General features: G+C 31.1%; 1 long non-coding RNA gene across 1 annotated transcript in view; it reads right to left on the reverse strand.

Moving 5' to 3' along the window:
- Positions 1 to 10,410: 10,410 nt before the first annotated feature.
- LOC149133139 (uncharacterized) overlaps positions 10,411 to 14,001 on the reverse strand; it is an 81,674-nt gene continuing 78,083 nt past the window's right edge. Inside the window, exon 2 of the long non-coding RNA XR_016243900.1 lies at positions 10,411 to 10,685. This is a non-coding gene — a long non-coding RNA (uncharacterized LOC149133139). The remainder of the gene's footprint in view (positions 10,686 to 14,001) is intronic.

Consider the following 14,001-nt stretch of genomic DNA (forward strand, 5'->3'; position numbering starts at 1 on the left):
GTATCGTTGGAAATGTGAGCAGGGGCTATAAATTTCGTATCTGGAATTTAGGAGAGTCAAATGAGTTTTTAAGGATCTTTGCTTGTTCTACTATGCAAAGATTGCATCACTTGCACTCGTTTATATGGAACCCCGGTTGCTCTGTGTAACTCCATTTAATTTCGTAAGGAGTTTCTTTATCCTTAAGGTGCCACACGTAGTTGGCCAGAGATGTGATGTCATTAATTACTCTATGATTAGATGTATATGTAAATATATATGTGTACTTGGCGCTGATGTGTGTTAATGCTTTTAATTCTTGTAATGTATTTGTAGTAGAAGCTTTTGAACTAGAGATATTGTGCCATGTCAACCGGATTTATTTTATTATTCATTTACCTATGAAATTTTTAGTCCTCAACTAAGATGACTTTTCTGATCTTTATTTTCTTTATATTTTCATTGGTTATTTTATTTTTGCTTGGTTGTCATTTTCTGGTGTATAAGCGCAATATTTTGACTGGTTTTGGTATTTCAATAATTCCATCCGAAAAGAGGGCGTAAACATATTTCTATACACTTATAAATTATAAAATGATTGAAACAAACGCAATGAAAGATTTCAAATATCAAAAGTTTATATTTTTATCATTATTCCGATTTATTAGACCTCTTCTCTGCATTATCTCTTTCTGCAAATATTCACAGCTTTATGCTTAGCTAAGCATGCAAACTCTGAATATAAGCGCGTAATATAACATGGGTATTCCTGTAAGGTTTCGTACATAAGTTCGTTATTTTATCTATCTATCTATCTATCTATCTATCTATCTATCTATCTATCTATCTATCTATGTGTATGAGTGCATGTGTGTGTGCGTACGTGTGTGTGTATGTGTTTGCGTCTGTGTGTATGTGTGTTTAAAGTGTGTGCGTCAGCATATATTCTAATTGTAATATCTTAAACGTTTCACACAAGCATACAGGAATTTATACTTTATGTACATATACTTAAGCATGTTTTGTTTTTTGTCACATGCACTTAAAGTAAGAAATCCTTTCCATTTGACGATTATATTCTAAACTGGGCGGTGTTTCCAAACAACATTGCTTGCCGTATCACTCAATATATATGATGGGTTTGGTTTGCGAACGGTCTTGTCGAATTTAAAATTCTCAAGCAATTATTTTATGGTTGATTAGTTTCAGTGAAGAATTCCCAAACCAAACTAGAAATTTCACGATAACGCACAAGATATGCTGAAGGCTTTCGACGTTAGCTCTGTTAACTGCGAACAGCTCATATTAAATAGTAGTGAAAGTAAGTTTTATAATTATGAAGAATAACCTGCAGTTGGAGAAATATTGAATAATCTGTCATAGAAATATCTGCAATTATTCTAAATTGCCAATGTTTGAATTCTGCTTGATAGTTGTGCCTAAATTGTCCAGGTTGTCGTCCACACCAATATATGTGAAGAGAACAACTCAAAATGTTTATACACATATACAACTGTCAGCTCCAGGTGTACTCTATGTTGTAAGGTGTTGGTGTGTTATCATGTACAATCACGTTACAATTCCATTTTGGAAAACGAGAAAACGAGGTTAGCTAGTTATTCAATGATCTGCGGTAGATGTACATATATATATATGTACATACACCCAAGTATATATATATGTACATATATATATATGTATATATATATATATATATATATATATATATATATATATATATATATATATATATATATATATATATATATATATATATATATATATATATATATATATATATATATATACTGAAACATACACACACACAAACACACAATTATGCACATATTAATGAGTATATAAATATGCATATATATACTTATATTAATATGTATATATATTTATACACACACACACACACACACATATATATATATATATATATATATATATATATATATATATCTGTATATAAGTAGGGATATGTACGCACGTATATACGTACATGCATTTATATATGGACATTCACCCAATATGTTTAAGTGGAGCAACGCATTTATGTTATTTTCACAAGGAAGGTTGATGAAAGTAGGTGACCTGAAACTTCGAAGTTACTCTTGAACATTTTCTTGTAAAAATAGAACATGCATGAGTGTGTGCGTATGTTTATAAAAACGTGTGTATGGGTGTGTAAATGTGTTACTAATTTTAAAGAGAGATTCATGCTAAAGAATATGTAACCTGAAGTTTCACTCTGGTGAACATATATGCTATTGATTTAGACGTACATTTGTTGCTATCGTGTTTCTAGGGAATTCCATATTGCCTATGCTTTACATATTTTAAACTATAAAAATCGGATGTTTTGCATAGGATAATAATAAAAGGGCTCTACAAAAGAGTTTCTGAACTGTTAAACTTTTGAATATAGAAATGGTTCATTATCAGCTTTATATGCAATAAATATATATATATATATAAGACATTAGTACAGGAATGTATTTCTAAAATGCTTTATTGACGGAAGTAGCAGTAACGGTAATGAATACATTATAAACCTAAACAATGAAGCGTAAAAGTAGGATAAAAAAGAATGAGCATAAACGTGTGGTGATATTTCTGGTTTTATCTTCAAGATTATTTACATTGTGAATATTTTCGTAAAGAAACACTTTCGAAATCTGAACCAACAATTTTGAATGAAATGTGGAGGTTGGAGGCAAGAACTCTATACAAAAAAAAAAAAAGAAAACATAAAAGACTGCAGTTTAAGATTTAAATTATACAAAGGGTTTAATACGGAAATACTTTTATACAGTACATAGCAAACTATTGACCATCTTGTTTACTGAAATGATGCAACCTTCTTTGATTATAATATATTTGTACCAATATTCTCAGGCAATGTTAATTTTAGAGCGTGTGTTCAAGGATGGGAATTTTTTATTAAAATGTGGATCGTTAATGAAATCTAATTCTTGAAGGTTAATGATATGGTTTAGTTTCAAAAGTGTTATCCGCAGATACTAGCTGCCATGTAGCAAGAAAATTCAAACCACTGAGACGTTGTCTTACCAATAAACAGTTAAACCTGCAGTTTTTTCTACATGGACCCAGTCTCTGCAATGAATAGAACTATTAAATGTTTCTGTTAATCCGTGCATTCTATATTCAAACTTCATTTCCCTAGGAAATATTTACAGAAAATGTTGCTAAATAAGTAACCATGAAGCAAGTCCCATATACCCACTCACCAAGGAACTTGCAAAGCTAGTCATCCTTAAATAGGTGTACGGTTAAGGAAATCTCTATGAGCTTTTACAAACCGTCGTAACTCCTGCCTGTTAATGAAGGGAGCGCTGTCCTATTAATATCAAATTTTACCACAAAGCCTTCAAGTTTTGGGGGAAGAGGTAAAATGAATACCCCTTTGCTCAACTGGTACTTATTTTATCAACTGTGATGGAAGGGAAAGTCGGACGAAATTTTATCTAAGAACGTAAAGACGAACTTATTGGTGCGAAGCATTTTACCTGTCATGCTGACGATTCTGCCAGATCATCGTCTTCACATCACTTCTAATATAAAAGAGGTAAATGAGATATTACTGGTACTTCTTTTGACATTTTCAATCTGCACACACACACACACACACAGATCTCGTTCCAATTATAACATTTTCATTTTAAGAATAACGTCATCACCTCTTTCCCAAGATTACCGAGTAAAAATATATATCTGTACTGCTAGCCAATAAGGAAGTAACAACTCGGACGAATTGCTTGTTAAAATTATAAGCGAAAGAAAGAACTCGTTAAAATCTAAAATTCCCATTGTGAAACGATGAAGACGTGCGGTGACCCATTAACAATGCTGACGACCCCGTTTTGAGATATATTTTCTCAACCTTCTGTTAGTTGAGACTTATCTTAAATACATGTAATTCATCAAAAACGATTTATTTGTCGTAATGTGAATCCACTCAGAGTACAACCGGTGTTCGTTATGTTATCTTAAAACACTGTTCTCCGCAGACAGAACTTTTCCCCACTCAACATTTCAATGTTCTTGTCTCTTCAGAAATATTCTAACTATTCTTATCTCTTTTGTACACGAATGTGATAACTGGCTGCCGTGTGTGTCATCTCAAATAATTACAGACATACTGTACCTTCAAACTACCAACAAATTTCTCGTTTCAAACATTTCGAACCTGATGTCATTATCGACTGACACTCTATATTTAAGTATTTTGAATGTCACTGCCTTACACTCTTGCTTCACTAACAACATTTCTGTAGAGCTACGATTTTAGTCTTTCCTGCATCAACCACGGGTGTATTTCCCATATGAAAGAAAGTGTTATTGTGCAATGATCATCAGCTTAGTGTTTGCACTCTACAGTATTCTCGCTCTTGTCTCTCTTTCCCTGTCTAGGTTATACCTTTCACGCATTTTTTCTTACATTAAATTCCGTTTTTGTGTCAAATTTAACAATGCACATACCTGTTCAGATAAGTACACTCTTGCGTATATATTTGCCCTGCAAGAAATAGGAGTTAGATCTCACGCATATTCCACCCTAATGTCTGTACAAATATATACACTAAACACAAATAACATGAAACATTTGCATAAAATTATAACTTATTATAAGGCAGTTGAGATTACGGAAGTTGCGAAGACGGCATCTGTCAAAAGCATTGGTACGCCGAACAAACTGCTTGACATTTTTTCTGGCTTTACGTTCCGATTTCAGAACTTACCGAGGTTAATTCTTCTTTTTATCCTTTGAGAGTCAATAGAATAAAGCATCAGTCAAGCGAGGGACCTTATGTAATTGACCCCCCCTTGAAACCCTGAAATTGCTGGGATTCTACCAAAATTTGAAACATTACTATGCAAATATCGAAGGAAGAAATCGAAACTTTTTTGTAATACACGGAAAAAGAAAAAAATAACAAGTGGATGTTTTCATGAAAACTAGAATTGGAACCTGTTCAGTTCATGCCATTCTAATAACATATTTGTTATTTCTACAAGAAAAAAGATAAAGTAAATGATTTCTACTCTACCGTTAACGACAACATATATTTTGCGTGTTATATATTTCAATTATTTCTTACCAATATACTAAATATCTTATAAGATTCATAAAATACAATAAATGACGCACATTACACGGGTAAAATTTTTCTATTAACTGTTGTAATACTTAATAATAGCTTATCATTGACGGCTGTTTTGTAGACTGATGTGAAGCCCAGAGATAATACTTTCAGATAATTATGGCGTTAGAAGACACTTTTTTTTCCACTATGAGAAATTATACTACAAAATTATAAACATTCACAGTGGAACTTTCCGGCGTTTGTGACATTCATTAATCATTATATCTCAGAATCTGATTTGTTTTATAAATCGGCATTCTACCAGTGATAAATATTTGAAGGGTAGTAGAGCAGATGTCGATTAGTCGCTGCCAGAGATACAATTTCATTCGATTGGCAGTAAACAATTGTTAGTCACCATGTAATAATATTTCGACACAATCATATACTTGCAAATTGGGTACCGATTTATAGAAAAAAAAAATTTAAATCGATGGCTATTTATGCCAATAAGATCGAAATTTATTGGCAGAAATACGAACATTCTGGAAAAATGTAGGATGAGTTGATTAACAATTAAATCTCATACATACGGAACAGATCAAAATGAAAAAGAAGGGAGAGAGAGAGAGAGAGAGTAAGGGAGAGTGCGAGAGAGTAAGAGAGAGAGAGAGAGTAAGAGAGAGAGCGAGAGAGTAAGAGAGAGAGAGAGAGAGTAAGAGAGAGAGAGAGTAAGAGAGAGAGAGAGAGAGAGAGAGAGAGAGAGAGAGAGAGAGAGAGCAGTAAGTCAGTGTGTAAAAAGGAGTAATAATACAATATGAGAAGTAAAAAAAAAAAACAAGAAAAGTAATATATGCCTGACTATTAAGAAGAACATAACGTTTGAAAGAATGTAACAAAAACAAGACAGACGTTTTAAAAGTCACAAGGAAACGGGAAAGTAATAAAATGAGAAAATGGATGTAAAGAGAGCTGCAACTTTATTCGGAAATGAAGAGACGAAACAAAGGAAAATAACAAAAGCATAAAGTACAATACACTCCTTTCGCCCCCAAACTGCTAATAATACACATCAATCTGCTCACGTAGTAAATCTTCGGATTCTGTCTGATGCTACAAATAATTGATATGCCCTAAATCTAAGGCAGAATAAACAAACACTAAAACAGTAAACGGATAAATCAACTTCCAATGCAATCTTTCGGTTTACAATATTGAAGTACACTCTTTACACACAGACACACACACACACACGGACACACACAGACACACAGACACACACACAGACATACACACACACACAGACACACACACACGCATACAGATATAAGTTATTTTTCTTTTATTTGTTTGAGTCATTTCACTGCGGCCATGCTGGAGCACCGACTTTAGTCGAACACATAGACCCCAGGACTTATTCTTTGTGAGCCTGGTACTTACTCTATCGGTTACCTATGCCGAACCGCTATGTTACAGGGACGTAAACACGCAACACCGGTTGTCAAGCAATGGTGGTGGGGACAAACGCAGACACACAAATACATACATACATATACATACACGATGGGCTTTTAGTTCCGGTCTTCCAAATCCATTCATAAGGCATTGGTCGGCCTGAGGCTGGACCCGGAGCCATTTGGTTGGGAAGTAAGCTTCTTACCACACATCCACTCCTGCGCCTATAAATATATATTTATATAACTAAAAATGAAAGTCATTATCCCTAAATTCCTCTGCTGGGCTGATAGCAATTTAACGAGTATCTCATATGATATTTTAGTTGATAAAGAAATTTCAAATGCAAAACAAAAATATATCGTTATTTTTAAAGCCTTTATCTATTTGTTAAAATATAAGCTGTATAAATAAAAGAAGAAACTCCGTTGAAAATGCTCGGGTCCACTGAGATTTGAACTAAAAAATAAATACACTTTTATTTAAGAGATGAGGAATTCTGTATATTATTTACATTTCACAGATATTTTTCCCCATCTTGTTTGTTGTTAACACAACGTTTCGGGTGATATCCCCACCAGCCTTTATCAGGCGTCTTGGGGAAATTTCGAACCTGGGTTCTCATTCATAAGGTATTTTTCGATCTTCTTCTTCTTCTTCTTGTTATTATTATTATTCAGGTCACTTCCTGGAATCGAACTCAGTATCTTGGGGTAGGTAGTCCGCGCTCTTAACCAGTATGGCGTAGTGGTATGTGTGTGTGTGTGTATGTTCTCCCTACAACATAGTGATCAAATTAACGCTTTCTTGTTGGACATAAATAGCCACAAATACAAAATCTATATAAAATATAATCAGTCTATACATGATATCTTTACGTTATTAGTCTTTTTTTTACGTAGTAATATTTCACACTGCAAGGTCGAGTTATTAATATTCATAAATATTAGTAGCAGTCCTCCATTTTATAGACCTATCATATGTTGAGCAAGATTAACTCTTGTGTATGTACAAAGCTTTGGCAAACTTTTAAGTTATTTTAATTTTCCATTATCCTAATGTTGGAAGTGTAAGCAAATCTAGCATAACCTTTTGCGGTTTAGAATAAATTATGTTATGTCTCATAGACAGACTTCAAAGCGGTTTCCAAAATTAACTATTGATACTATCGTACTTAGTCATCTGCTGGAGATCGATGATTCATTAGTTTAATAAATTACTTTCTAAACCATAATATGAACATTGTACTGATTACAACGAGAGGAATATCAAAGTATATTACATACAAACATATTGTTATATTTCGGGACGGTAATTTTTTTGTTGCTAAATTAACACACGCGCTATATATTCGTTCTTCACTTTAGACTTTTTTATCATTGTTCTTATATTATGTCATCTGTCTGGAAATCTTTCGCCACACATCTTGTGACCTTGTCAGTGACTCTCCATCCCATAAAATATATCTGAAGTGAAGAACGAATATATAGTGTCTGTGTTGATTTGGTAAACATAAATGACCATCCAGAAATAATACAATGTGTGTTTCAACGCAAGATTTCACATCAGGAATCTTACAAAACAAATGCATAAACATGTAAATACATATGAATAAATAATTGTATACGTACATACATAAAATATATATATATACATATACATACATATATATATATATATATATATATATATATATATATATATATATATATATATATATATATATATATATATATGTAAATATATATATATATATATATATATATATATATATATATATATAAATATATATATATATATATATATATATATATATATATATATATATATATATATATATATATATATATATATAAATATATATATATACATACATACATAGATATATAAGCACGCACATATGCATATAGAAACATCGAAGCCACTGGCATTCAATTTCGAGCAGAATTATATAAATATACACACGTACATACATACCCAAATACTCTGCTGTTGATGCTGAAATTCCAATGAAAGATCCTTGGATCTAAGTTAGAAACCGGTTTTTTCTGTATTGGCAAGAAATCTTGGAATAAAACTGAATAATGACATACATACATACACACACACATACATACATACATACATACATACATGCATACATACATACATAAATACATACATACATACATACATACATACCAAATTAAGAACATAGATGTGAAATAAGTTTGGAGAAAATAGTATTCGAATACCCAGTGTAGAGTAATATGCTTTGTTATTATTAAAGCTGCAAACACATCACAAGAGTATCACAGCAATCTGCTACTCAGAGTTTCACGTTCTCGTTCGTCGGAATCTAGACTGTTCGACGAACGGGAACGGAAAATTCTGAGTAACAGTTTGCTGTGGCACTTTTGTGATGTTTTTGCAGCTTTAATAATAATAATAATAATAATAATAATAATAATAATAATAATAATAATAATATCACATATATACATACATATATGTATATATATATATATATATATATATATATATATATATATATATATATATATATATATATATATGTATATATGTATGTATACATATATATATATGTATATATGTATATATGTACACACACGCACACATACATAATTAATACGTATATGTATATATATATATATATATATATATATTGACTGAGTATATGTATTTTCATACACGCATGTATAAACGTTTGTCTGTTTGCTGCCTGCGCTAATTTGGTATTCCTTTCAAATGCAAAGGTGTTATTTTAAATGGTAGTCAAATGTACTATACAATATCTGCACAAACACTTACTCGTCTTTAGCGGTCTAATTATAACTACAGTTTTTAATTTTTGATTACCTAGCAACATGTAAAATATATATATATTTAGAGTATAATTAAACCATCGTAGAAATTATAAAAATTAGCGATAAGTTAAATCGGAAATTAGATCGCAAATTACTTTGCTGTAAACAAATTGCTCTAATGTTTGTTTTAGATTTGCTGGAAGCATTCAGAAGCTTCCTGGATTTTACATTTACAAAATCGAGCTCTGATATCCAAAATAGAATGTTAAATTGCAATATTGCAAGCTAACTTACATACATTTGTATGTAAGTACGCTTGTAAATTTGTTGCTGAAAATTAGTAACGAGACTTGGTACTGTAATTCATTAAATATTTCTAGTGTATTTAAATGTTAATGTTTCCGTGCGGAAATATTTAGATTTCTCAGCACGCTTTGGCACTGAATCTCTCTGGTGTTCTATTTGTGCTGTTATACAAAGTAAAAATATGCACCTTGTCAGTTGTATCAAGTAAGCTCAAATTTAGACTCGGTTTTGATTATTAAACGTCTAATTTGAATATTGAAAATATCTTTCGTCGATTTACATAAGTAAAAATACACTCGCACATGTATACAGGTCAGACTCTATGAAAATCGATTTCACACAGATTCGAGTAACGATTATATACATCAGCTTCTCATTTAGTTATTCTCATTTCATTTTTCCACTTCTCTCTGTTACAGTGTCTTGAAGAACCATCACTTGAAGCTTAAATTCAAGCATCCTCCATGTTTCTCTACTTAGTTTAATTCAATGATTTATATATTATTGCGTCTAGTCATAACACACGCACATAATAGGATGGCCACATGTACTAATGCATGTATTGCCGGAAAATCTTTACACTAAGTTATGCAACTTTGTCATTAAATGAAAAGTAAACTATTGTTCGTAAAGATCAGCAGAACACAATGAAATCAAATGGAAGAATTGGGTTAAATATTTTACGACAAAACAAAGAAACAAACAAACATACCAAACTATCAACAATGTATATCGATATTTTGAATTTCATTTCTAAAGTCTATTTATTATAAATTTTTTTCAATAATTTGTGACGTTTGAGGAAAAGTTGAAGAAGACATGTTAGTTGTTGCCTTGTCATTCTGTACAGATATAATGTTGGGTCACTCGTATGACCTTATATCCAGTGGAATAAATTCAGTTGATCGAAAACGCTGGATCATATATTCAATGCATATTGTATCCAAATTCCGAACATAATGGACATATTTCTGCCTTCTTATGTTTTCACAGCGGAAGATGTTCCAAGAGAATATATTCTGCAATTCTGAAAAAAGGTGAAGAGGAATAGAGATTAAAGTAAGGCTATTTATAAATAAAGAGAAAAACATCACTCAAAGAAAACAGCCTGCTGCGTATTTCAATTATTAAATACAAAATATAGCGGCGATTATTGTGGAGATTATATTCTGATAAGTAACATCAATGAATTGAAATTATGCAAGCCTTTACTAGAGAAAAAATTTGTACTGTGCCGTGTTGAGAGGAATTTTTGTAGAATGAAGAAAAAGGAAACTGAAATGAATCTAGTCTTCAAGCTGAGTCCTCCAAAGAACAGAAATGCATCACTTCTTTTTCCCTTCTCAGTGATGTAAATTCTGTTTTTGGAATAATTTAGTGTATCTCTTATTTATGGAAATAGACATTGTATGGTCTTTGATTTTGAATAAATCAAAATATCCGAAGTAAATGTCTTATAATCGCTAAATATAATTCTGAAATTGTTCATCCAACAGTGTTCACTTTCAAGTTTTTTATAGTTTTTGATTTTTATTGGAATTCTAACAAAAAAGAAAGTTAATATTTTTATCTAAAAAATGTCTTTATATTAAGCTAAAACATTTCTATCTTATATTTAATTTTTATATTATTCTTTTAATTTTAGTTGCATATCAAAACTCGTTATTCCGAAATTTTAAATCTCAGACAATATGTTATAAAATTAAACTCATGTAGTTCAAAAGAGTAAAAAGTAGTAAAAAATTAAAGAAACAAATGGATTAATATCTTTAAAGTTTGCATTATCAGGTAACAAAGTATTTTCTATTTACAGTCAGAAGAATATTTTAAAAACTAAAATCTAATGAAGAAAATGGGTGCATTATATGGAAATGACTCTGTAGCTAATTGTAAAAGATTTCAAGGTAATAATATTTTGTCACTTTTGCTTAAGATGTTGTTATATGATTTTGAAATGCATAAATTTGTAATATCAAATTTTTAATGTGGTATATTCAGGAAATTAGACCTTTAACTAAAATTGAAAATAAATAGATTCTTCAGTATTTTAATTTAAACTTTTATGTAAATATAAACCAATGTATAAAGGGGTCTTTTAGCTTTGAAATTCTAACTTCAGTAGCAATGTTTAAATTTTTTTAAAAATTCTTTTTATTCTGTACTTAACAGTATTAATACATAAAAATATTCTAGCTCTCTGCGCCCGCATTTTTCATTCTATTAGTGGTTGGTCTGTACTTACCAAGGCTCAATGCATAAGGATATTCTAGAATTACTCAAATATATATATATATATATATATATATATACACATATACAAATGCGTTGACAAAGGAATACATGATTATCTTATGAGCTTCATTAGCTTACAGATGTTTCTACTATAAGATGCAGTCGACTCATATTTGAGTGTCTGAGAAGCACCGCATAGCTTCATCGGACCCTCGAACTGGACTACCGCTTTGAACATAACTACTGCTTTGAACCTAACTACCGCTTCGTTCTGAAGTCTATATATATGGAATTCTACACCATTCTATTCGTGGAATGCCTAATCAATACATACAAACATATATATATATATATATATATATACATACACTCATACACACACACACACACACACACACACACACACCCACACACACATACACACACATATATATATATTCTGGTGTGTGCTTGGATGAGCGATTGTATTCATACAATTGAATGAGAGAAATTAAATATTGTGCCAAATATTATTTATCCTAGAAACATAATTACACACTTTAGTAAGAGGGGGAGCAATTTCCAGACATTTATGCTCCTGTGATTTAATTTCATTTCTACAGTGCAAGACTTTTTTTTTTACGCTTCAATAATTTTTCCACATATTAGAAAATAATTATTCATACTCTGCCGGTAATAATTATTAGTTTCAATGGATACACAATTATGAAATATGTCTCGCTCTGTTCTCCCCTTATGCAAACAGGACATTTTTAACAGTTTGACTTTTCTTTCTTATTTCCTCTGTCTGTTTTTATGAACATTGTGTGAAACATATTTGGAAATATGATTGATTGAATGGAGTCAAATTACATATAATTGTGTATCTAGCTGACATTTATATGTTTGTGCCAAATATGCTAGCTAAAATATTCTGCGTAATAAGTCTTCTGTTTGAGACATTACAGTGTTATATTTATGCATTTGAACGACCATAGCCATGGTAAAGCGATAATCTTAAGGAAATTAATTTTGTGAATGGTGTACTTGAAATATTATTCCAATGGTTTTACATAAAATAATATTTTACCTGGTTGGGAGGAGCGGTTGATCTGACTATCGGCTGTTATACATTGCTGGCCACATTGAGACTTTTCCATCGTTTTAGCATGCATTCGAAAGATGCTACCCAATGGCTAGACAAACTTGCAGCATTCACCATGATCAGAAGTGCAATCCGTCGCTGGGTTACTGGACTGGAGCAACACGAACTGAAGTATTTTGCTCAAGAACACAATGCGTATCTTGGTCCAAGATTCTATTTGCGATAATTAGTATATTCCTAATATATTTGTTACTTGTGCCGAGTCGCTAGCCCACACACACATACACACACACAAAAAGGTATGAGTGTGAGTTTCAATCAAGGAATTTTATCATGTTTATTGTATGTATATCTATATTTCTATCACAACACATTTACATCCATCCATCCATTCACCCATATATATATATATATATATATATATATATATATATATATATATATATATATATACATATATGTGTATGTGTGTGTGTATACATACATACATACACACATATATACATGTGTATATATATATGCATATATATGTACATACACACATATATATATATTTATATACACACGCACACACACATATATGTATATGTGAGTTTGTATGAATATTCATATCACTATCCACACGTTACGCGCCCAGACACACACATACATACACATATACATAATATTTGTATCTTAAAAAAAGAAAACAAATTTTTAATGCAGTCTAGAAACATTATTTAGCTATTATGCGGAATTCATTTTAATGAGAATTATGTAACAAAAGAAAAGCAATCCATCAAGAAAGTTGTAAAGGCCTCCAGAGGTAAATGCATGAAAATCTTTATGTTCAACTTATATTAACTTACCTCAAAGGTTGATCAATAAAATAGATATCAAATTACTTGAAACATCACATTAACATCAAAACTTACTCTACTGTAATTCTTTCAAGTTTTAATCACCACTTTCACGACTATTAAATATATAGGTCCTGACAATACCTATAGAATACATGTTTTCTTGAATGAGAATGATTTTCATGCAT

Source organism: Octopus bimaculoides, chromosome 12, assembly GCF_046866305.1.
Source record: "Octopus bimaculoides isolate indiv1 chromosome 12, ASM4686630v1, whole genome shotgun sequence".
Classification (NCBI taxonomy): Eukaryota; Metazoa; Mollusca; class Cephalopoda; order Octopoda; family Octopodidae; genus Octopus; species Octopus bimaculoides.